This window comes from Anolis carolinensis, chromosome 4, assembly GCF_035594765.1.
Source record: "Anolis carolinensis isolate JA03-04 chromosome 4, rAnoCar3.1.pri, whole genome shotgun sequence".
In the NCBI taxonomy this organism is placed as follows: domain Eukaryota; kingdom Metazoa; phylum Chordata; class Lepidosauria; order Squamata; family Dactyloidae; genus Anolis; species Anolis carolinensis.
In genome coordinates, this window is record NC_085844.1 from 37,570,230 (window position 1) to 37,596,399 (window position 26,170).

General features: G+C 38.1%; 1 long non-coding RNA gene across 5 annotated transcripts in view; it reads right to left on the reverse strand.

Moving 5' to 3' along the window:
* Positions 1-25,964, reverse strand: part of LOC103278504 (uncharacterized) — a 220,262-nt gene extending 194,298 nt beyond the window's left edge. For all 5 annotated transcript variants that reach the window (XR_010005945.1, XR_010005949.1, XR_010005947.1 and 2 more), the window contains exons 1-2: positions 25,246-25,964; positions 21,634-21,815 (exon numbers count right to left, since the gene is read on the reverse strand). This is a non-coding gene — a long non-coding RNA (uncharacterized LOC103278504). The remainder of the gene's footprint in view (positions 1-21,633; positions 21,816-25,245) is intronic.
* Between the last annotated feature and the right edge of the window lie 206 nt (positions 25,965-26,170).

Genomic DNA, 26,170 nt, shown 5'->3' on the forward strand with positions numbered 1-26,170 from the left:
TCCTATGGTAGACTGTGATACACAGCTTCAAATATATCCTTATTCAAATATCCTTGGGGCACTGTAAACTAAACAAAAGGCCATGGTCACACTAGAAGTTTTCTTAGACTCGGCTAAAAATCAGAATACCAGTGTTAGTAAAAATTATCTTTTTGTATGTAAAGGCCATTTAGGAATTCCCTACACTTACAAAACAAAATCCTGGCCCTGTATTGACCCAATTAACACATTGTAGTGAGATTGCCATAAGTAGCCACACATATCCCCATTGCGAATTCATCTCATGGATATCATGACCTCCCGAGCTGGAATTGGTGTTCGTTTTGTGTAGTTTCATTCGTTTTCCCTTTTTCATATTTGTTTCCTCTAATGAAAATGGGACGCCTATACAAACAGAATTTTCATCTCACTAATGAAAAAAATGAATATTTCCGTGCCATTGGCGACAATGGGGGGGGGGGCTTTAAAGGCCCATCCCCCACTCAGAGTTAGGGCTAGAGGGGTGAAAATCGTCACACAGAGAGGAGATATTGACCTCTTTCAGCCTACCAACTTTTAAAATGTTTGTGACTTTCCGCGATTTCTAGTGAAAGAGCAACAGTGAGATAAACGGACAAGGAAGCCCAACAGGTATTAATTTTTAAATTTATTTATTTTTAAACAAATGAATAACCAATAGGAGGGAGGGGGAGGGAGGAAGAAGGGGGTATAAAACTAAGAATAAAGAAAAACCCCACAAATTCACTTGAAAAATCCCAGCCCCTTTCCTGATATTCTTTTTTTTTAATTATTATTAAGTTATAGACTTTTAAAAATAAGGGAAAAGCAAGCTCTCTGCAGCCAGCCCGGCAGAAATCACTGTGTCCCAGCAAGGCGAAGCAGAACACAGTGCACTCAAGGGTTGGAGTTTACAAACCCCAAAAATGTATTTGCTTTCAAAAATGTAAAATGAAACACCGAAGGAAACGGAAGATCAAGGCAGAGGCAGCAGGCAGGCAACTGAGCCAGTGAGATAAATGAAGAAGGGAAAGAAAATCCAAAAGGAAAGGAGTTTTTTAAAATGAGGCAAAGCAGCAGCTAGGCCAAATCCCCCCCCCCCAGCCCCAAATATTCCAGTAGTCCCAGAAGTGCCCTCACCAGAGCTAAGGAACAAAAAAACCAAGCTAAGCCAAGCCCAAGCCCAAGTGACACAGCAAAAACACAGCAGCAGTGCAACCCAACCAGCCCCAGCATCCAGCAACAGCAATGGCTCTTTTGGATGCAGTCCTCCCCTTATATACACTCCCTGCCCTCCCTGCCCAGCCCATTTCAGTGATTCCTTATCCTCCGATTGGCCAAGGATCACCTCCTCCCCACTTCCGTCTCTGATGCATGAGGAAGTGAATTGCAGGCATGGAGGCCATGTGGCTGAAAACGAAAGCCAGCACAATGACTTTGCCACTTTCAATATCGTATGACCTGTTGTTTCGTACGAAAATGTTGTCTATCGTTTCGTATAGATGAACAGTCGACATGAAACAATAGCACAAAGGAAACGAAGGAAATTTTTCGCGCACATCTCTACTAGCAACCAGAGGAGTTGTTGGAGTAAGGGAATTGTATAAGCCCTGTAAACAGCCCTGGCTAACACTCTGGTTACAGCTCTTTAGAGTTTAGACCAACTGACATTTCCAAACATTTTCAATGTAGAATGCAAGTGGGATGCAACTTAGGTTCCATTTACACTGACCATTTAATGCAGTTTCAAATTATTATTAAGAAAATAGTTTTGCTGTCCAGATGATTAACCTTCATCAGGAATTACAAAATCTCATATCCAAAATCCAAGGTTGCCCACATGAGCAGCTTTATTATTATTTTCGTGTCAGGAGCAACCGGAGTTGCTTCAGGAGTGTGAGAATTGGCCGTCTGCAAGGACGTTGCCCAGGGGACGCCCGAATGTTTTTGATGTTTTTTTTTACCATCCTTGTGGGAGGCTTCTCTCATGTCCCCGCATGGAGCTGGAGCTGATAGAGGGAGCTCATCCACACTCTCCCCAGGTGGGATTCGAACCTGGCAGCTTTCAGGTCAGCAACCCAACCTTCAAGTCACTTAGTCCACTACGCCATCTGGGGGCTCCTACATGAGCAGCTAAAACTCTGGTACATTTGCTTTCTGATTGCTCAATGCTTCATACACAAAATTATTTTAAAACATGGCATACACAATCTATGTGTATAAGATGTATATGGCACATAGATTTTGTTTAGTCTTGGGTCCCATCTTCATGGTATACTTTTATATGTGTACATGCAAATAACAAGAATTCCTAAATTCAGAAGAATCCAAAATCCAAAGCATGGTTTCAAGCACATCAGATAAGGGATACTCAGCATGAACACCTAAACTGTAAACCTGTGTCTTGAAAGGGAAAGTAAACACATCTAGCAAAGGATGAATTCATTTTTGCATTTCCAACAGCCATCTTTTAAAAATGTTGAAAAAATGTGGTGTACAATTCAGGAAGCGGACCTTGAATGTTGTGGAGGAGGGATATATCCTTCCCTCTGAGAACATTGGAATAGCTCTCTGAGGATGGATTTTGAGAGAAAATAGCAAAGAAAAGTTCTTGCAGGATAAATATAAGTGTGTTGGTTTTTTTCCACCACACAGAAAAAATATACTGCTGTAGTAGAAAAGTTATACTCTGGAAGAACAACAGCAACAACAGGGTTTTCATTTGCTAGTGCTGGATAATTCTTTTTTAATCTATGACTTTTATATTATACAGCCTCCAGTAGTAAGTGAAATATAATTCTAATTAATTTTTCCTACGGCTGTATACAAATCAATAACTGTAAGTATCCCAAAGGGAAAAAAAAGCATGCAACATGGTTCTCCAGGTTCCTAATGAATGCAAATAAGTTGACCTTTTCTTGACAACTATGAATATTGTTTCACAAATTTACCACTAAAATTGCTGTAATCAGCAATTCATACTGCAAATAGGGAGCCAATAATAGTTCTAAATAGCTGTTCATTACAGCAAGCAGAATGTAAATTCTGACTAAACTATTCCAAACTTTAAGCACAAACGAAATCATTTAGGAATGAGACATGGAGCTCCTCATTGTAGAAAACAGCTTTGTACAGAGTGTTGTGTGTGCAGTTTTCAGTTCATTTGGATTACCTCCCCCCTCCCCCCACCAATTATTAGTGAAACAAATTGGGGAGACCAGTGGGGTAAAAGTAAATTTATATGATGCTACATGTGATCTGTTTTTCCTGTTTATATTATCAATGCATAGGTCGATCAATAAAATAAAAGAGGAAAGTAATCTGAATACAATTGTGCATGGCTAAGGCTCCGTCTGCATTATATGATCAGTACAGACTCAGGTAATGCAGTTCAATACAATTAACCTGCCTCAGTTCATCATCAGGAGGGCTCTAGTCTGAAGTCATCACTTTAAAGACTCTATCCATATGAACTAAATTCCTGAGATGATGCATTGTCCCACTGATTTAGGAGTCATGAATTAAAGAATCATAAAGTTGGAAGAAGTCACAAGGGCCATCCAGTCCAATCCCTTGCTATGCAGGAACACACAATCAAAAGCACTCCTGACATATAACCATCTGCTTAAAAACCTCCAGAGAAAACCCCACCATGTTCTGAGGCAGCATACTCCACTGTTGAACAGCTTTTATCATCAGGACATTCTTCCTAATATTCAGGTAGACAATTTTTCCTGCCATTTGAATCCATTGGCATGTGTCCCCTTGGGGAGATAAGGTGGAATGCAAATAAACAATGACCTAATCACATGTAGACCAAGAAGCATCTTCTCCCCACTTCTCGGCGCTGCTGGCACGTTGTCAACACAGAGTCCACCAGAGCCCATCAGATGTCACAGTGATACTTCCAACGGGGCTGCGTGTTGGCAGTGTGCCAGCAGCACAGAGACACTGAGTCCTGAATAGTTGGAGAACACCTGATTCCTCACAGAAGCAGCTAGGGAGAATGCGGGAGGAAGGAGGGGACAGCGGGGAAATGTCATAGGAAGGAATCCTATAACTTACTGTGGTAAGGGGACGAAGCGGTACACTGCCCCACAGTTTTCCTCGCTGTCCCCTGACTTCTTGGCCTTCATGTGATGAAGTCCCTTTTCTCTAGAGCAGAAGAAAACAAGCTACTCCCTCTTTAATAAGATATCCCTTCAAATATTTAAATATGGCTACCCTGTAATCTCTTAACCTGCTCTTCTCCAGCTTCTTAAGCCATTCCTCATGGGACTTGGCTTCCATATCTTTGATCATTTGGTCTCCTTCCTCTGGAAGAGTTCCAGTTTGTTAATATCTTTCCTCAACTGAAGTGCCCAGAACTTCCTGATAAGGTCTGATGAAAAGCAGAAAAGAGTGAGACGGAATGAGAAGGACGGGATATAAATGTCATAAATATATAAAATTAACAATAAACAAAATAGTAAATTTATCAGTGGGAATTCATTAGTTTGCATATAAGTGAATTGTGCTGTAATTGCCCTATGTTTTATTTAAAATGGTCTATTTAAGAAACAATTTTCTGGGTACAGTTACATTGAAGGCAATCTGAAATGATGTAACAGAGATCGGATTGAAGCAAGCAGGTATTACCTAATATTCCATAAAGAAGCTCTCCCATTAATACATTAAAAATGTGGAGGGGATCGAATAACTTAATTTTAAGGTTTATTGTACATGCTGTTTTAATAGGCATTTTCTTGGAATAATCCATTATTCAAATCTTGGGATCCTAACACGGATCTACATCTATATATATAAAAGAGTGATGGCATCACGGCAATTCACAAAACAACAAAAGTACAGGCCCCCCAACCTCAAAATTTGACAACACAACCCATCATCCACGCCTCAAGGTTGATACAACAAAAAGAAAAGAAAAATAAAGTCCTAATTAGAGGGAGAGCAATAATTTTTTTTTATCCAATTGCTGCCAGTTTAGAGGGCTAATCTCTGCCCACTTGGTTGCCTAGCAACCAAGGGACAGTCAGGTTTCAGTTAGGGGACAGGCCGATTTAGGCCTCACTTAGGCTTCTTCCACAGATTATCTAATTTGCACTGGATTATATGGCAGTGTAGACTCAAGGCCCTTCCACACAGCTATATAACCCATTTATAATCTTATATTATCTGCTTTGCACTGGATTATCTTGACTCCACACTGCCATATAATCCACTTCAGTGGGCATTTTATACAGCTGTGAAGAAGGGGCCTCATATAATCCAGTTCTGAGCAGATAATATAAGATTAGAAATATACAGTAGAGTCTTACTTATCCAACGTAAACAGGCCGGCAGGATAAGTGAATATGTTGGATAATAGGGATTCAGGAAAAGCCAATTAAACATCAAATTAGGTAATCGTTATACAAATTAAGCACCAAAACATCATATTATACAACAAATTTGACAGAAAAAGTAGTTCCATGCGCAGTAATGCTATGTAGTATTTACAGTAGAGTCTCACTTATCCAACACTCGCTTATCCAACGCATTTTTGTAGTCAATGCTTTCAATATATCGTGATATTTTGGTGCTAAATTCATAAATACAGTAATTACTATATAGCATTACTGTGTACTGAACTACTTTTTCTGACAAATTTGTTGTCTAACATGATGTTTTGGTGCTTAATTTGTAAAATCATAACTTAATTTGATGTTTAATAGGGTTATCCTTAATTCCTCATATCCAACATATTCACTTATCCAACGTTCTGCCGGCCCGTTTATGTTGGATAAGTGAGACTCTACTGTACTGTATTTACAAATTTACCACTAAAATATCACAATGAATTTAAAACACTGACTACAAAAACATTGATTATGAAAAGGCAGACTGCGTTGGATAATCCAGAACATTGTGTAAGCGAATGTTGGATAAGTGAGATTCTTCTTTAATATGAAATAATTACTGGGATAGAATAATGCAGAACAATATAATCTCTAAAACCAGGACAGTAAATAAACAGGGGAATTCCACACAGGAAACAATCGGGGCCAGCTAACACCTCCCAACAAAGTATTCCCATAATCAAAGCCTGGCAAATCCTGTTTTCTCAGGGCCACAGACAGTAGAAGCACATAAAATATCGCAAACAACACCACTCTGAAAACAAGGGAATTCCAGACAGGAAACAATCAGGGCCAGCTAACACCTCCCAACAAAAAATTCACTCAGGGAGGAAACAGCCAGGCTTTAAAGCTGCAAGGCCATTACATCCTAATCATTTTTCCTAATTGCAGCATTCATACTTGCCTCCAACAAACAAAAAAAACCAATCAGAAATATTGTATATTCACAACCTTTAGGAAATAATATCCCCTGATGTTAAAGCGTGTTAAAGCGCTGAGCTGCTGAACTTCTGGACCGAAAGGCCACAGGTTTGAATTGGGGGAGCGGAGAGAGCCCCCACTGTTAGCCCCAGCTTCTGCCAACCCAGAAGTTCGAAAACATGCAAATGTGAGTGCATCAATAGGTACTGCTCTGGCGGGAAGGTAACGCCGCTCCATGTAGTCATCCCACATGACCTTGGAGGAGTCTACGGACAACGCCGGCTCTTTGGCTTAGAAATGGAGATGAGCACCAACCTCCAGAGTCAGACACGACTGGACTTAATGTCAGGGGAAAACCTTTACCCTTGACCTTAACTACCACCAATTCCTCAATACTTTATTTCCCAGACCACCAGACTTCGCCACAGCAACGCGTGGCCGGGCACAGCTAGTATAATATATAACTTTTAAGTAAGTTCCGCTAGAATCAAATTTGACTTGCAGATACAGATTATGGCCAATGGTCCAGCCAAAGCTAAACAGTGAAGTCCCTGTTGATATTATCAAGACATAAGGGCGTCCAATAAGAGCAATGGGGTTGAAATGTGGTCAGCTTTGGCTTGAGATTACCATGAATTCCATGTTATTTCCTGAAGCTTGATTCTTGTTCCAGTCTTGTTCCTGCTTCTGGGGATTTTGATGTATCCAGTTGATGTTCCAGTATTTTGCAGTTTGGATTTCTGCCCCAGCCAAGACCCTTGCCTTGTATTCTAGCATTGAACTTGTACCTTGGACTAATTTTGGAGTGTTGCCACCTGTGTTCCAGTTTGATCACCTGTGTTCCAGTTGTATCTCCCGTGTTCCTGCTTGACTCTGTGCCTTGGATTATCCTTGATATCTTGCTTGGATTTACTTTGATATCCTGTTTGGACTCTGTTCTTTATAGACTCCTGCTTTAAGATTCTCAAGTGTTTTCTTCTTTGTGGGCTTAAACTTCCTTTCATTGACTTTGAACTTTGATTTGCTACTGCTTGCATATAATCTTCAATAAACAGCTTGCTTGCTCATACTCTGGGGCTCGAGTGTGGTTTTAAGGTGCCCTGCAGCACTGGACTCCCTCCAGTCACTCAGCCAAAAAACATAGCCCATTTTAAAAGACATTATTTAAAAGGTTTATTAAAATTTTGTACAAATGTTACTCTGATCAAAATATCTTTTGGAAAAAGAATAAGCAGTCATAAAGAATGGGTGACATTTAGGAAAAATAGAGGAATATATCTGTTTGTTTATGAAATTCTTTGTAGTTGAACTATCCAACCTGGAGAGATTTAGGACTACAAATCCTATCATCACATTTCCTTGACTATGCTCACTGAGGTTTAAGAGGTTATAGTATAAAAGTCTGAATGTCACTAGGTTGGGTAAAGCTGTTGTACAACAACAACACATTTTTAAAATTTCTTCGAAATAGATTCGGCTATCCTACTGAAGCATATTGGATCAATGAAAACAAGAGAGAAATTTGACTAATGTCTACTGTGCATATAACACATATGGTGTTCTTAACTGAGCTAAACAATCGTTTCTTGATGACATCTCAAAAGATATTTCAACTCTCTAATGCTTGCAATTCTTTCATGTTCTGAATGAATCCCTACTACATCTCACTCAATATTGATCTTTAAGCCATGTCTCCCAATCCTTTTCCCTGTGTGGTCACTGAAGAGTATAAAAGTTCAATAGGAAGATCAGCTGCTCATCCACTTTTTGCTAAAGCAATTTGTATTATGGATTTACTTTAGCAGTCTACAGTGGCAGTTGCTGTTTTTACTATTTAAATGCTTTGATTATCTGACCTTGCTTACTTTATCTTTTTAAGCGCTGTGCACAAGCTTTAAAAGTTGATCAATAACAGGGGATTCCTCCACCACATTATGCAGAAATCAATCCTGTTTTGGACAATTTGTATTTTACTCTTATGAGTCCATCTATCTACGTGAATTTTACATTTTCTTTTTTTTCTGTCTTAAGTAATTCAGATCAGCCTTTGCAAATAGACATTCCTTGATCCCAAAGGAATCCAGGGGCTATGCTTTGTAGCAAATGTATCAATGGAGGAAGTTGTGCAAAAAAGCTACAGAATAATTTTCCCTAGTGGATTTTACAATAAGAAAAGATGAACATCTGGCTTGTGTGACACAGGTCTAAGGATTACTAGTGCCCTCAAATTTTGGACAAAATGACTCAAGGGATTTCTTTAAACTTTTGGATGAATCTAGTGGTTTTATTATTATGACAGGTATTTTTTTAAAATCAATGTTAGTCCTACCTAGAATAAATTCAATGAGAAATAAATGCAAAATTTTCAAAACATGTTGATAACATTGCTTGGATCTGTTGCAACTTGGACTTCAAATTGTGGGGAAACTTTAGAATTATGACTGAGACTGACACTTGTTCAGCTTTGGAAAAGGTGTTTTTTTTCCAGTCTGAGGATACAAACTGTATTGGAGCCAACCATTTATTTGTCATGCCCTTGTCTATCCAGGTTGTCAATAGCAAAAAAAAGTGAGCATTGATGGTGGTGACTTTAAATGCTTCATTGAAAGAATGATGAGCTTGTGTTTATGGATCTAACATTGCTTTGTGAACAGGGCCAGCCCTAGGTAATTTTCAAGTGTAAGCAAACAGAATTTTGCCCCCCCCCCAAAAAAAAACAATCACTGAAAAATAAAAGCTTTGGATAAGCAAAAATGGTGGATAATAAGGAGGGATTAAGGAAAAACCTATTAAACATCAAATTACATTATGATTTTACAAATTAAGCACCAAAACATCATGTTTTACAACAAATCAACAGAAAAAGCAGTTCAATACATGGTAAAGTTATGTAGGAATTACTATATTTGCGAATTTAGCACCAAACTTTGAGCTGAGATATAGGTCAGTGTGGACTCAGACAACCCAGTTCAAAGCAGATATTGTGGGTTATTCTGCTTTGATATTCTGGGTTATATGGCTGTGTGAAAGAGTCCTGAGGGTTCTTCCACAAAGCCATATAACCCAGAATATCAAGGCAGATAATCCACATTATCTGCTGTGAACTGGATTATATGACAGTGTGGACTCAGATAACCTAGTTTAAAGCAGATATTGTGGGTTATTCTGCCTTGATATTCTGGGTTATATGACTGTGTGGAAGAGCCCTGAGGGTCCTTCCACACAGCCATATAACCCAGAATATCAATAATGGGGAATATCCACATTATCTGCTTTGAACTGGATTATATAGAAGTGTGGACTCAGATAACCCAAAACAACTCAAGAAAAGTAAAACTTAATTACCTTCAAGTATTGGTGCATGACCTTGGAGACATATTGTTTAGTCTACAAGAGAAGCCTGTGTAAACTATCTTCATACACATTCTCGGAGCTTTGCCCACTGAGGAAGTGATGATTTACCCGGGAAAAAGCCTCAAGGGCAAAGTACGGGTGGAAGTTACTTCACAAAAGGAAGTGGGCAAATGTGCCTAAGATGACATCTTTATTAAGGGAAAAGCTCCGGACAGGTAAACAACTCAAAATTGCGAGGCTTGATTAAAACAGAAGGGGGAAAGTGGCGGTTTAACTAACTAAGACAGAAAGACCTTGGAAGGGAAAGAGGAAGAGAGATAAGATTGGAGACAATCATTGGAGGGAAGAAGAGACAGACGGGACGAAGAGGATTCAGGAAGACCATGGAGATGGCGGCGGAGGATTTAAGGATTTGGCAGCATGACCTCTGAGGATGTGGAGGCAGGCCAGGCCATGGAGGCAGGCCAAGCCATGCCCGTAGAAGGAGAGGAAGGCCACACCTGGGCGGAGGACCAGGAGGGAGGCCCAGGCATGGCCTTTCTCTCCTTCCACTGCTTTGTCCCCACTGCCCAGGAGGAGGGGAGAGGAAGGAGGTCAGAGGGAACAAAGAGTGCGGGGGAACCAGGGAGGGGGAGGGAGGCAGGCTGTGCCCTCCCGACTCATGGCGCCTTCAGCAACCACGTAGTTCACCTAACGGTTGAACCGCCCCTGTTTGTGAATGCCACAAGAGTGTTGTAGAAATTGCCAGTAGTACTCTGGTGAAGAACTGGTTAGCATACCTACAATATTTCCTCCTGGGTAAGGCATGTCTAATTAAAAGATTGATGTCTAAATGACTTCTCATGTAAATTATTAGAATGTGCTCTTGGAAAGTGTCCAGAAATTAAAATTAGTGGAAATGTGGCAGTTGGACTGGTGTCTATTGTGTATTTGCAAAGAAAATGAAAATGGTCTTGAGATATTACACAAACCTGCTATTCCACTGCTGTCGTGCTATCAATGATAATGGATACAGACTAGATTGTACATCTTTGATATCACATCCCTTTCATTATGCAAATATGCTAATTTGACAATTCATCAGTTCAGATGATCACAGAGAGAATTGCAATGGAATGCACATGGCATCATGTAATGCTAGCTTCAATACCACTTTGCCTGCTTCACTGTTTCCAATTTGTTTACAGGCCCAATTCAAATGGATGTCGTTTCCCCATGTATTCCTAAAAAGCTTTATGGTTTATGCCAACCTTCTCCTATCAGCCTAAAAAATTCAATATTCATTAGAGATTCCCACCACTCATATAGAATAGATTGACTGGAACAGACAGAACCCTTTTGCAGAACCTTAACCATAAAATACCTTTCTTGAAGATGTGGAAAAGATTCTTGGAGCGATGAGGGTGACCACATGCTTTCTAGACCCTTGCCCTTCCTGGTTTATCAAACAAGCCAGAGGGATGTTGGCCAAATGGGTCTCGAGGATTGTTAATGCCTTGGTGGAACAGGGCAAAATTCCAGCTTGCTTAAAAATGGTGGTCGTATGACCAATTCTAGAAAAAAAAATCCCTGGACCCTCTGGCATTAAACAACAATCTCCCCTTCTTGGGCAAGGTGCTGAAATGAGTGATCACTACTCAACTCCAGGGATTCTTGGATGAAACCAATTATCTAGACCCATCGCAATCTGGGTTTAGGCATGATCACAGAACAGAGAAAGCTTTGGTCGCCTTGATGGATGACCTTTGCAGAGAACTAGACCGAGGGAGTGTGTCCTGTTGGTTCTCCTGGATCTCTAAGTGGCTTTTGATACCATCCTTCTGGATTAACTCACCAGAATGGGACTTGGAGACACTGTTTTACAGTGGCTCTGCTCATTTCTGGAGGGCCAATCCCAGAAGGTGGTGCTAGGGGATGCCTGTTTGGATCCTGGCCATTGACTTGTGAAGTCCCACAAGGCTTGATCTTATCCCCCATGGTATTCCACATCTACATGAAACCACTGGGTGAGGTCATCTGGATATGGAGTTTGGTGTCATCTGTGCATAGTACAGATGACACACAACTCTGCTACTCGTTTCCATCTAAAGCTAAGGAAGCTACTCAGGTCCTGAACAAGTGTCTGACAGCTGTGATGAGCTGAATGAGGACCAAGAAACTGAAGCTTAATCTAGAGAAGACAGAGGTCCTCCTGGTCAGTTGAAACGCCAATTGGGGTATAGGATGGCAACCTGTGCTGAACAGGGTAACACTACCCCTAAGGACACATGTCCACAGCTTGGGGTCCTTCTGGATTCAGTGCTGACTGTTGTGAACTACTCTTCTGCTTCTGAGGAGGAAGTAGAACAGGAGGCTGCAGAGGTAGCACTTGGGGATTTGGGGCCAAGTGTTGAGGAGGAAGGAGGAGGCGAGGAAGACATACTACAAGTCCCTACATTTTTAGAATGGTGAAAGGCAAAAGAAGAAAAAACAAGCATAAATGAAAAGCATTTGGATTTTTAAAACATAATGAGATTACAGTAAATGTAATGACAGTCACATATAGATGAAACAAGGACTTTTTAGTCACCAGTTATGTAAATCTCACTAATATAATCGTGTATAGGTGGGACTTACATTAGGTTTGGGTCAGGATTGTGACCCTCCCCTCTCCACACCCACATTGCCCATGCAGAATCCAACCAGACTGGGAGTTTGCTCTTATATGAATCCTGTTAAGAGAGCAGGCCCCTCTATGCCACTCAAGTTTAGAAGATTCAAAGTAAACCATGTGATACGCACTCAAACACAGATCTGTCCTCCAATAACATACCACCACTCCCCATTCTCCCCAATGGCAGGCTAGACTACTAGTTCTCTTAATTAATCCATAAAACCTTTTCTACACAGCTTGTGACTCTAGACTTTTTAAAGGATTGAGCAAAATTCACATAGAATATATCTTCTAATGGCTATGAGCCATGACAGCTAAATTCAACTTCATGTCCCAAATCAAGATCCTTCTCAATCCAGGTGCAAGGGATAAATAGAAAATATTCATCCTCATCATGCTTTCTTCTATATTTCCAGATGTATCTTGCTAGCCACAGCCTGCTCTTTGCTGTGATCCAGACTTTTCTTAATTCTTCTGGTGTTAGTGCTAATATTTAAAATTCCAAGCTTTATCGTAAATTAAAGGGATATAATTTATTACACATTAGGTTAGTTTGAAAGCAAACTCAGTCAAGTAGATTGTGCATGATGTAATGTAATTGATGTGACCACATGATGTAATTCTCATAGTTTGGTCCTCATTCTAAGCAAAATATAATGGAAGCAGATGCTAAAGTAAAATATTTGTGATGGAAATTTAGAAATGTAAATTTATATGTATATGATTTTAGGAAGTTGGGTTGATTCTATGATTACATCAATTAAGGCAGCTCCACTTCAATGAATTTTTGTTATTTGATGACAAGGATCTTCATATCAGTGTCATGTAACACAATTGACAGAGGAAGCAATATGAAATTGATTTAGTCTGCATTCTACATCTAGTACTCCTTTGACTGCCCTTGCAGGAATTTGTTTTAGTTGAACAAAAAACCATCTATCCAGTGGTCTCAAAATCTTTAGTCTGCTGTGAATTTCAGCAGATTCATGAAAAGAGATGCACATGTGTTATTCAAAATGTCATTCTGTGTGATGGGATTGTAGTGCACATCATTCAAATAGAAATCCAAGCTTTTAAAAAATTATTAAGTGCCAAAGGTGGTATTTACAAACATTATACCGTGTTTCCCCGAAAATAAGACAGTGTCTTATATTAATTTTTGCTCCCAAAGATGTGTTAGGTCTTATTTTCAGGGGATGTCTTATTTTTCCATGAAGAAGAATTCACATTTATTGTTGAACAAAAAATGAACATTTATTATATACTGTACAGTAGTTGTCATCACAAACCAACATAACCAGACAAACTCTGAATCCTATCAAGAATTTCTAGTTACTACCATTATTTCCATGTACAGCTGGTACGTACATTTACCGATCCTGCATGTTCTGGTGTTCTGTTTGGCGGGCATGCTTCCAAACAAAAACGTTGCTAGGTCTTACTTTTGGGGGAGGCCTTATATTTAGCAATTCAGCAAAACTTCTACTAGGTCTTATTTTTCGGGGATGTCTTATTTTCGGGGAAACAGGGTAGGAGATGACTCAGCAGCACAGACATTTCATCCCATCTGGTTGTTGTCGGAACTACAATTTCTTCTTCAGAATTGGTTGCTGAATCTGCTTTTTTCCTTTACCCTCCTCATCCTTCCCCTCCCTTTTCTGTTGTGTCATTTAGATTGTAAGCCTAGAGGACAGGAGATGTCTTGTTTTTATTGATCACATGTGAGTCACTAGAACACTTTGCTTAAAGTAGGGGATGAAAAATGCATGACATAAATACATGATAAATAAAAAGGGTTAAAATATCATGGGATTCAGATTTCATGAGCATATATAATGTTCATTGATGTAAGGATGAAAAATATTGTGAGAGTACATAATGCTCATTGTAACCATGAAAACAATAAAAACTTGCTGTTCACTGATTCAATAAAAGGATGATGGATTGCATTATAGCTACCAGAGTAAGATTCTGTCTTAATAGTTCCAACGTTAAAGCAAAACTCTGCTTTCATCAGAGTTCAGAAGTTGCTCTATTGCAACATATAATATATTGGTACTGTTGATTTCTAAAATGAAATAAAGGGCAATCTAACACACATACACACTTTACTATATATTAGGAAGTACGATACCATCAAAATGGTCTAGAATTCTATATATAGCACACATATACATTTACAAAAAAAAACCCAGCACACAGAACACTAAATAACATGACAGTGTTGTATGCTGTGGCAAACTAGAAAATTTGGCATCAAAAAAGTGTTAAAAAATAGCTGTTAAATATCCAAAACAATCTTTTCCGTGAGGCTGTGTTTTAGATATTCAGTGTATCTTTTTAAATTAAGAGAAAAGGCTGTGAAGAACAAAGACAAAATTTGGTGCACCAATTCACTTTTTATGCTAAACTGTTAGTTTTGTTACTGAGTTAACAAAAAAAATTAAATATGTAAATCAAGATTTTAAAAATTACAATGCATTGGTTAGTTGCAGGAATTATTATGTCGAAATTGTTGTCCCTTATATGAGAATCCCTTTAAAATATATTGAATTGGAGGGGGAAAAAACAAGAGAGGACATCCTGCATAAAGTGTACACAATCACTCGAGGGCTAGTCCTGAAAGAGACAAGTCCATACTGTTTTCCTCAAGTGGGTAAATGTTAAGAAGAATCCAAGTTTCATGATGCAGCAGCACAAAGCTGGGAAGTGAAAATTATGTTGCAGCAGTGTCTTGAAAATATGACTGTAAAAGTTAATCAATAAAATGTCTATTCCTGTCTATTCACCAGGGGCCCCAGCTGCATAGCTTCACACAATCGATACTACAAATTATTACGATTTCCAGGTTCCCACTGGACATTCTGAACAAATCTTTCAAGTGTAACAGGCTTACATAGTGGGGTTGTTGTAGCTGGGTTCGCCTCCCCCCGTCAAACTTTACATTGAGCTCATCTGCAATAAGTGGTAATAAAAATCTTAAGGCCTGTGGATTTTCTACAGCTGTTAAATATTTTCATTCCCCCTTATTCTTGCCATGCTTTGTTTTCTTCACTTTTACTTCAACAAATAAGATAAAATATTGCTTGTTCCCCAGTTACAAACTTGAATTATCTGAATCCACGGAGGAGATAACACTGCACTTTCAGTTTTGCACATGTATGAACATGTCATACTGTCTGAAAGAGACTGTTGAGAAAACAAAGAATACTATAGAATATTGTCTCATCTACCTCTGTTTTCCATTCTCTGTGTGTTTCCCTTTCTTTCTTATTTTTTTAAATTATTTTTTGCTAGCAAGTTTTGCCATACTGGGACACACTGCTCCTGTTAAGTTATCATTTTGAGTTTCAAAAACACTCCAAAAAAGGCAATCCAAAAGCAGCAGGTTGATTCATATGCACACACACCAGCCTTTCCTCCAAGTCCCAACAATTCTGGAAGTCCGAACCAGGGGTGAATAAATCAGTCTATTTCCAGTGTGACATGTGTTCAGTTGCTAAATTTGTTCCATCCCTAGAGCCTAATCAATCTGTGATTTTTGAAAACACATAAACAAACACACTCTTGTTCAAAAAAGGCTATACTTTGGTATTCATTTGATCTGAATATTTACATTTTATCCTGAAATGTGTATTCCACATACATTATCTCCAAAAACATGCTTAGCTGTATGCATGTTAATATGCTATCTGAGCAAAAAAAAAACTTTATCACAATATTACTATAGATAGCACAAACCTGGCTGGTTCACTTAAAATGCAGACTGACCAAAATCCCTTGAGCATCCATACTCTCTAGCTTCCAATCAAGCCGTGAAGCTGACGTTACCACAGCCATTGAGACTGCAGAGAAAAATGTAGGGTAGCATAGCTATGGAAGCATATTCTTTGTTTCATGGCCAGCTGCTACAAAGGAAGGTTTCTCATGTGGATAGAACTACAGTGTAGTAACTTTATGGGTCAATTCAAATGTTATGGTCATAACATCTTTTTTGGCAGTTGTGAAGAGTTTTGTTTTGTTTTTTTGTTTTTTTAAAAAAACAACCTAGGATTTCTAAACTTAAATGTCTTTAGTCTTTTTAGGCCAAATGTTCCAATGTTATTTTCTCATTTTAAAATTGCTTTCACAAATCATTTTGTATTTCGTGGTTGACTTGTTTTTTAATTGGTAAATCACCCAGAGACATTTTGTCATTGGGTGGCACATACTTGTTTCAAATTAAATATTTGTTTAAAGTGTGTTAGCTGCTAGAAATGCTCCTTACTTTGAGATAGGAGGCAAGAACACATGAAAGCCATTGTGACATGGATTGTAGTAGCCATTGGGCTTGTGCATAGATTCGGTTTGGTCGGTTCCCTTCAGCTAATCCAAATTGTTTGGCTGGCCGTAATAGTAATGGCTCAGATGTCATGGTTTTTTTTGGCCAAAATGGGCCAAACAACAACATGCAGTGTGCAAAGAGACTGCTTTGTGCTTACACTGGGTTTCCCTGTAAGTCCTGCCTCTTGGGGCAATCAGAATAGAAGAACACCATGACATGTCTTACGAAAGCTGTTTACTTAATGGAGCAAGCACCTTCATTTCTCTCAGTTGCATCCTGGCTCTAGAGAGGTGCTTCAGTCCGATTGCCTTGCTGCTCACTCTCAGCTTTATTCTTTGGCTTGGTCTATCTCTAGCATTGAATCTTTTTATTTTCGTTTATTTTCTTGATTTTTGACTGGGAGTTCAGAAAGTGAAAACAAAAAATGCAAAAGCTTTGGAAGAAGTTGCTTGCTGTTGTTTTTTATCAGTAAAGAAGAAAGTGTAATAGTGGGGTACTGGGCTATGTGATGTGGAAGTGCATCTTTGACATTTGGCAGAAAGGAATAGTGCCCTGCTACTGCTTCTGAAGAAGTTACAAAATGGAGGCAGCGGGGGGATATTTGTTGGGGAATTTTTTAAAAGAGATTTTATTTCTAAAAAGAAAAAATTCCTAGAAATCAAGCAATGACCCAAACATTATGAAACTTGGTGGACTAATAGTGATAGATGTGTCCTTCAAGTGTGGTCCCATCCCGATGGCCCTAAAAATGATGGGAAGGGAGCCTGGGAAGCTCCCCCGTTGCCACCAATGGGCCCAATCTAACCATATTTTTTGGCTGTGGACTAAAAACAGCTATTTGGCTACCTGTTTTTGGGAGGTGTGAAAAAATGGATCCGGGGAGTTCCTAAAATTTGGCCAGCAGAAACAGATCGAGGTTCAGCCAGAATGCACAAGCCTAGAAGCCATACAGTGGGTTTCATAATATCACCATACTTTTGAGCAGCTTGCAGATATTGGTTTGGGGATCTCCACATCACTGGAAAAATCAATGTGCTAAACAGAGCTGCAGTAGGTTCTGAAAGGAAATATTACCTTGCTTATCCTAAGATGATATGAAGTTGCTTATCTTCCTAGGATCCAATTGCTGCTTCATCTACAATACTGTAGCCCAGTAGCAACTGACTTAAGTTTCAAACAGAATTCCTCCCTACATGAGGATTATACAGTAGTATACTTTTGAAAAAAAATTCTAGGGTGTTCTGGGTTATACTGGGTGAAACTAGAGACTATAGGGAAAAGATTGGGTCTGTATGTGGCTTGCAGGCTGCACTTTGCCTATCCATTAACTTTGGAAGTGCAGTGAGAATGAGTAGAATACTGGTAAAAAGTCAGAGGGTGGTTTTTGGTGGCAAAAGTAGTCCTAGTAAGGTCTGTCTAAATCAATTTTCATAATAGCCACTACATGAGACCTGGTAAGGCTTTAATTTTTTTTAATGGAAACTGAGATGCATATTCCACCTCTCACCTCATTACATCAAGCCTGTCCATCTGAAAGGCAAAGCTCATGGTGTAGGCATAACTGTTCACCTGAAAACAGTTGCAAAGCTCTGCACAACTGGAAACCCAAATAATGACACACAATTGCATGCAGTTATTGACTGATTTATACTCCACCTTTCCCTCTAGGCATAAGGATGCACCTTGGATTTTCAAATGTTACAGCTTTCTTGGTCAATATGGAGAAGTTTCAAATTGAAAAGCTAGACTTGGAGCATGTATCCCCAATCCTTTCTGTACTTAGTAGTTTTGAATACCCAACAAAGCTGGAGTATCTGAAACCAGATTGATCTATCTCCCATTGTGGAAATAATAAATGGTTGTTATTTACTTACCATATTATACACAAAAAACTTCAAAAGCCATGCATACTACCTGCCATGTGTAAAATCCTTCAGCATTTGGGCAAAAGGGTTATACAATATTTTCTACGCATGGTAGTGATTTTCAATACAGATTTACTTCATTTTGTGCAGAAAATCCTGTTTTCTATGCAGAAAATTTTGCAAAAAATAAATCCCAAATTACAAACAAATTTGAAAATAGTGTGGTTTTTTAAAAGCTTTCTTTCAGAGAAAGAAAATTGCAAAAGTTACTCATTGCTGCCTCAAAGAAAAAAATGAACAAACTAATAAAGGCTTCATAAAAAGACGTACAAAAGATATTAATATTCATATTCCTTCAGTAATTAACATATTTATACCAATAGCTTAAACTTAATTGTTATTTCATTGTCAGATTATGAAGTCTTGTTCTTCTCTTCTGTTGCATCCCATAAATCAAACATGGCCTTCAAAAAAGTCCCTTACACAATCTGTTAATCTTATTTTCAAAAATTGAAGATTAGACTCACATGGTTAATTTTTCTCTTTCATCAAGTAGAAAGGTTTCTTTGGTTTTCACTGATAATTTAGCATTACAAAATTAAAATTGAATTCTACACAATTTTGTTAGCTATGTACAGTAGAGTCTCACTTATCCAACATAAACAGGCCAGCAGAATGTTGGATAAGCGAATATGTTGGATAATAAGGAGGCATTAAGGAAAAGCCTATTAAACATCAAATTAGCTTATGATTTTACAAATTAAGCACCAAAACATCATGTTATACAACAAATTTGACGGAAAACGTAGTTCAATACGCAGTAATGCTATGTAGTAATTACTGTATTTACGAATTTAGTACCAAAATATCACGATGTATTGAAAACATTGACTACAAAAATGCGTTGGGTAATCCAGAACATTGGATAAGTGAGTGTTGGATAAGTGAGACTCTACTGTACCTTCAAGTCAACTACAGCTTGCCTCCTCAAATTCCTCTCATAGTGTTTTCCTTGCAAAAAAAAAACCTTTCAGAGGAGGGTTTATCATATCCTTCCTCTAAAGCTTAGAGAATGTGACTTCCCCAAGCTCACTCAGTCTGAATCTTAGTCCATCACACAACCACTATATCATATCTGTTCTTTATATTATTATGAGACTTTGCGATATAAATGCATAGCTATAAAATTATCATGGGAAGTTTAAACCATTTGGGACCAGGTTTCTTAAAGGCTGCCTTCTTCCACATGTATTCCACCCCATTTGCTCCTTTCATCATCTGTCACTTAACTCCAGTTCCTTCTAACTAATAGGAATGATGTGTAATGTATTCTATAGTGAGACTCAACCTGTAGAATTCTCACCCAAGTGAAAATTCTCTGGCCCTGAGAAATTTTGTAAAAAGGAGAGAAAAAACCTGCTGAAATCTTACTGGGGTATCACACTACATGACCTTTCACATTTCAGAGCTATGACTCCACCCTGACTGTCACAGCAACGTTTAATAGAATCTTTAAATCCATAGAGCAGACAGGAATATTTAAAATTCTCAGCTAGAGATCTCTATTGCCTCACTAAACTACAAATTCTTAAAATGTTCCCACTGGAATTAAAGTGAGATCTAGCACTTTAATTGTAGTGTAGTGTGAAAAGAGTCCAAGTAGAACAAACCACAGCTGCTGCAGCTGTGAAAGAAGCAAAGCAGTGGGAAAAGAGGTGGTTCAAAGTTAACAGATTTTGTCTATCTTCCTTCACCATCCCTGTGTGACCCTAGAAAAAGTATAACTGGTAGTGTGCTTTGCCAACAGGATTCCAGACAGTATGTGATTCTACACACACCCAAAGGCTAGCTGCCTTGGGTTTGTTTTGGTTTTGGAGGAAAGGGAAGGACAAAAGTTTGTTGAAAAAATAAATACACAAGAAGCAGAAACCAAGGCAATATAAGTAGCTTTACGATCTGGCCACAATTCCAGCGGCCATAAGGTCAAGCTCAGAGTTATGTCATCACAATAATACTATAAGGCTACTCCTGGCAAGTTTACTACTATGATAATGACTACAATGTTTACCACTTGCCGTCTTGAGAATTTACCTTAAGGTAAGATTGACAGTAAACACACCACTACTGCTCTTCTATTTCTAACATTAAATAAATTGAACAGAGAATTTGTTTTCTTTAGAAAGGAAATTCTAAACCATTCACCTGGGATCCTAAGGGTCCATAGGTTTACACAATAGCTTTGGATACTGTTTTATAATCTGACATAACAACGTCGTGACAGATGTGAATAAATTGTGGTTTTGGTTCTTGCCACAAGTTTTCGATTAATAAAGCACTTTGCAAGCGAGCCATCGCTCCAGGAAACGTGTGTAAAACTTCTCGTTGATTTTGTGATATTGCAAAACAGCACGAGAAAGCTGCCTAAATTGAGTGCAACAAATTCAGCAAAAAGAATATACTGTTCAGTGTGTGTTTGTGTAAAATGTAGAAGAAACAAAAGATTTAGCAAAGATGAATACTTTTCATAACAGTCCCTTGCAAACTGAACAATAACTCATAAACATGAAAAAGACCCTCTTTGAACACTTTAAAATTTCCTTAAAGGAAAAAAAGGGGAGATACCTATTAGGATTAGTACTTGAGTTCATTTTAGCAAGTTCATATGTTACTTGTTACTCTGCCTAGAAGCTCAAACTCTTAAGTTTGCTTTAATTTGGGAACGTCTTGCTTTGAGGCAGCTTCTTGAACCAAAAAAGACAGACAATAAGAGCCATATGTAACCTTCAGACCCCAAAAAAAGAGAGGAAGATGAGAATGCCACTGGCAGATAGACAATAAAGAACACGACCCCCCCCCCCAGCATTTTCACATTTTCTGGGCTAGTGGGAGGGAAAGAAAAACATTAAAAAGACTGCTAGTTAACACACAGTTTGGGAGAAGAAAAAGAGGCTATTTTCAAATGGTGTTATCAACTACTTAATACTTGATTTAATCAATAAATTAGTCAAAAAGCATTTACAAAACATATGACCTGATGAAAATAAATACTATAGCAGAATGCTACAGGAATTATTGCTGAGTTCTGACTAGCCTAAAATATCAAAACAAACAGTAACTCACTTGTAATCACTACTTTCTTCATGAGAATCTATAATGCGTTCTCTCAGTGGCTTCAGCTCTGTCTGTGATTTTCTACTGGTCTGTGCAAATGGTTTCTGCTCTTTGCTCACTTAGCTGCTCTTGACTTGCTTTCAAGCTGGATTCCATTAGAAGTTTTTCATCCTGACTGGCAAATTCTTGCTCTGAAAGATAATAAAAGGATTGAAGTTTCCAAAGAAGCCAATGACATTTTTGTTTCATTTTTATATTTAATGTGATGCTAAGCCGAAGCTACACGAACTTGCCAAATTTATATTTTACAGATTTTTTTAAAGAATATGTCCATTCTGCTTCCAACTATTAAACACACACATGCAGCATTATGTGGGTATCTTGAAATGCATTTTAATGATATTTAATAGTTTATCAGTGGCCAGATGCTCTCAATCCCTGCTAGTTCTGCAGACATGCACCATTATGGAGCTGAATTTCTTGAAAGCAGATATTACTTGCTTCATTATTTTGAGAAATAATTTTATTTATTATTCACTGTCTCTCTTGATCCACAAAAGGCTCATAATTGCACCCTGCATCTCAAAAAGAATTAGGATATAAGACAAACTTTTGTTTCTCTTTTTTTCTCTCCATTGTGTCGGTACCCCATCACATAAATAAAATCTCATCCAAGGTCATCCAATAGATGGCACTCTTTCATTAGACCAAAGAAACTAGGGCAGTGTGTTTCAGCCTTCCACTGAAAAATAGGCAATTTAAGACAAAGACATTTTTCCTTTGTTCTTTTGTTGACCATATTCTAAGAAATATACATATATAGCCTTTCATTTAAATATTTGTCTTTTAGCATAGTTTTATAGCCGGGTGCTTTTTCTTCAAAAGCCTTTTGCAAATATACATCTCTCAACATTTATTTGATAATACTGTCCAAATTTAATGAGGGACAGAATTAAAATTTCAGAATAAACATTTATCAATGAAGGGGTTCTCTACTGTCAAAACTGATGCCTGCTAATCAAGATTGTACACATAGGTCGAGTCTTTAGAAGAGGAAAGAGGGGGAAGTAAAGCACCTTGCTGAGAAGGCATCAAAGTGAAAATTAAGAAGGTCATATATTCTTACATGGCAAAGCTCTTCAAACAGCTCATTTTTAATAACCCTGGTTTATGTCGGAAGAATGATGTGTAAATTAGGCTTCAATTAATTCGGAGCAAAGGGACTGAAGCCTTATAAAAACCAATATTGTCATAACAAGAATTGAAATGCTAGTCTTTGCAAACAGCCTACATTTATCTTAAATATTTGAAATCAATCTTAGTTGCCCCGATGAGCTGGGTCTAAATAAAAGTATTTAATTAACAATTAGAAGTATCTGGAATATTCAGGAGACATAATGATTCTCATTGACCCAGACGTCCTGTGCAGAAAAACTGAAATACTAAAAGGATTTCATGCTGGCATGGTCCTATTTCAATAAATATGTATTTGAATGTGTGTGTGTGTATGTGTATTCATTGTGGAGGATATGATTCTCTCCCACTCAAAACACACACACATGTTCAGACACTTGCTTATTCTAACATATTTTGAAGCATTATATTTTTAGACATATAATATAATGTTGCATATTGTGGGAGAAAGAGAGAGAGAGAGAAGGAAGAAGCTGTTCTAATGGATATATTATATATTGGTTTTACAAATTGTAAGAAATTTCGTAGCCTGCAGAGCAAGATCACCAAGGAGCGTTAGCTACGACTATTTAATAAAATAACAGAATGCAATGCACAGGACAGATTATTTTAGAGCACCAAAAATGCAAATAAATCAGCAGGTGAGTGGCGTCACTTACAGACTGAGTGAAGAGCATTACGATATCCTTCAGTAAGTCTTAGCAATTTGTTATTTTGTTTTGCAGAATTGGTTTTGGCATTAGAAATATGCCCTGCCATAAAAGATTGTAAATGCAATATTACTTCCTGCATATAGAATAGCTTGTTTTTGGCTTTGCTTGTTAGAAAAATAGAAGGATTCAAAAGGAGGGAGCTTTTAAACTCTCTCACACACGCGCTGGTACTGTTGGTTGTAATTTGCAAATACAGACAGCTAAAAAAATCAAATATAGTTCAAATTTAGGCCATATATACATGAAAGATTACTTATCCCAAGATGAAGCTAATTTGAAGTATTGTTTGCTCTTTCCCCACAGAACCTGTAGATATAAACATCAATGTATGTGTGTTTTCTGTGGGACTTGCCCTTTCAAACCAATAAAGTCCGTTTATTTTCCCCCAATTCTCTTAAGAATCTGTTCTATTTCACAATGTGCTGGTTGAAAAGGGTTAAATTATTTTAAGTTTACCTATGCCTTGGACTTGAGCCTTGGCTGATCCCAAGCCAGAGGCACTAGCAGCTGCATGCTTTATTTACAATCCCTTTGTCAGACTTACAACTGCCTCAGGCTATAACATAGTGTACCTAATGTTCAAACTGGCAGGTAATCTTATGTCAAACATACTTCTTTGATTTAAAGTGATCAATAGATTCTTGTAAAGAGGTAATTTCTCTGATGTTTCCACCTTGCCTTTCTTACAGGTGATTCACACAAAAGACTGCTTATATGATGTACAAACAATAAACAGAAAGCTATAATCATGTTTTTTCAGATGTTTCCGGTGCACAACGATTTTGGATCAATACCCTGTGTAATACAATTATCTGCAATGATCTGGTTGTATTGAAAAAGAATTTGCAGCAAACCTCTAGGGGGTTTTATCCAGAAACATGTGTCTGGCCATGTTGTGAATAGTGGAAGGGAAAATTAAGGGGTTGACACAAGCTGTCCATTACCTTCCAAATGACTTCATTAATATTTTATTTGTTAAAAAATCATGGCTTTCAAAACTTTACTATGAGGTGGATTCATAATGTTATAGGATGCGAACCAGGTCATGTCTCTTTGGTATCGACTGTATTCTGGAAAACACCTTCGAACGTATAAAGCAAGATGCCAGGGCTGCAGATATTAGGGCAAAAACTACAGAGAGGGAATTAGGGACTGTGTGCTACTGAATGCTCTTTGAATGCCTGACAAAATGAATTGAGAAATTGTGTGTGTGTGTATGTGTGCACAGCTGGCTCCAGTGCATGTGAGAATAGCTCTTTGTCTTCGAGGGATTCAAGCAATCCTTTTTAAGCTGTACAAATTCTATACTGGCAATTAATTGTGTCACTTAAAAACAATGATTGCCCCCCAAATGTATTCAATATTATATAGATGTACAAATACCTAAAATGAGTGTCTGTGTGTGTCTTTGTATTCCGTTCATTTTAAAACATCTGCAACCAGCAAAGCTTTCTAAACCAGAAATTGTCTCCCTCCCTCCATATAGATATTTCACTATCCTATACCATCAGAAACAAAGGAACATGGTTGTGTTTATTTCCGTTGATAAAGCTGCTCTCTCCAGCCCCAAATTTCCCCCTAAAGCTGGACAGGGAACCTTTTGTGTTCATTTGATTACTGCAATCTTTTGTCCGTATGATTGATATTTCTATTCTATTAGCCTGTGCCAAATTCACAGGGCTGCAGCAGGATTACTATTTCCATACGTTATTACCTCGTCCCTCTGCAACGCTCCCTTGCTCATCCTCCCAGCTCCTGTTTTACCTGCTGGATCTTAGGTCTAAATATGATGGCTTTTCTTGCCTTCTGATTCTTTCTTTCTGTGTGTCCTGGAGACTCAGCGTTCAGCTTCTTGACCACACTGTCAAAGTGCTCCACCTCAGCCACTTTAGCTTTGATATCTTCTATCGCCTGCAGGAGAGCTACTCTCTTGGAAGGTCATCTCTTTTGCGTATTGCCTCTGAAGACAAAAAAAAAAGCCTTCCACGAGTACCATTTATGATGAACTGGGGGTTTTATTAAAAAGGGGGGGAATGGTTGCATCATGCTCTTTTGAGGCATACGTTAAAGGAGAATGCACACATACACAGATCCACCTTTTTCTCATTTCCAGTGAGGTCGTGTCCTCATACGTCCCCAAGGACCAACAATTCCACACAATTTGCTTATTTATTTATTTTTAAATCTGTTGAGAAAAATATTGTGCCCAAACCATTATTAAACAGTATAATTAACAGTTCAAACAAAAACATTCCATATAGCACTGAGAGCAGATGGGAGGAAAACAGGAAAGCAGCTGCTTGATTTCAGAATGTGATAGGGTTTTAATTTTTTAAAGGTGCTGAATAAAATAAAATGTTAAGATAGGAACCAACAGTAATAACAACTCTGATTCAGATGGTAGGAATGAATGTGTAAAAGCAACCAGAATGAGGCAGTCAGAATGCTGTAATTGTTTTGTAGATAAATATTATATTTTTTCTTGCGATAAAACAGAATGTTGTAGTTAAATTTTATATATTATTCAAATATCATGTGTATTTTTACAGGGGAGGGGGAAAATCCCAGCATCGATATAATTTTTTTTAAACTAGAACATAAAGAAATTGTTTCGATTTCTGATACTTTTAGACTGGCAA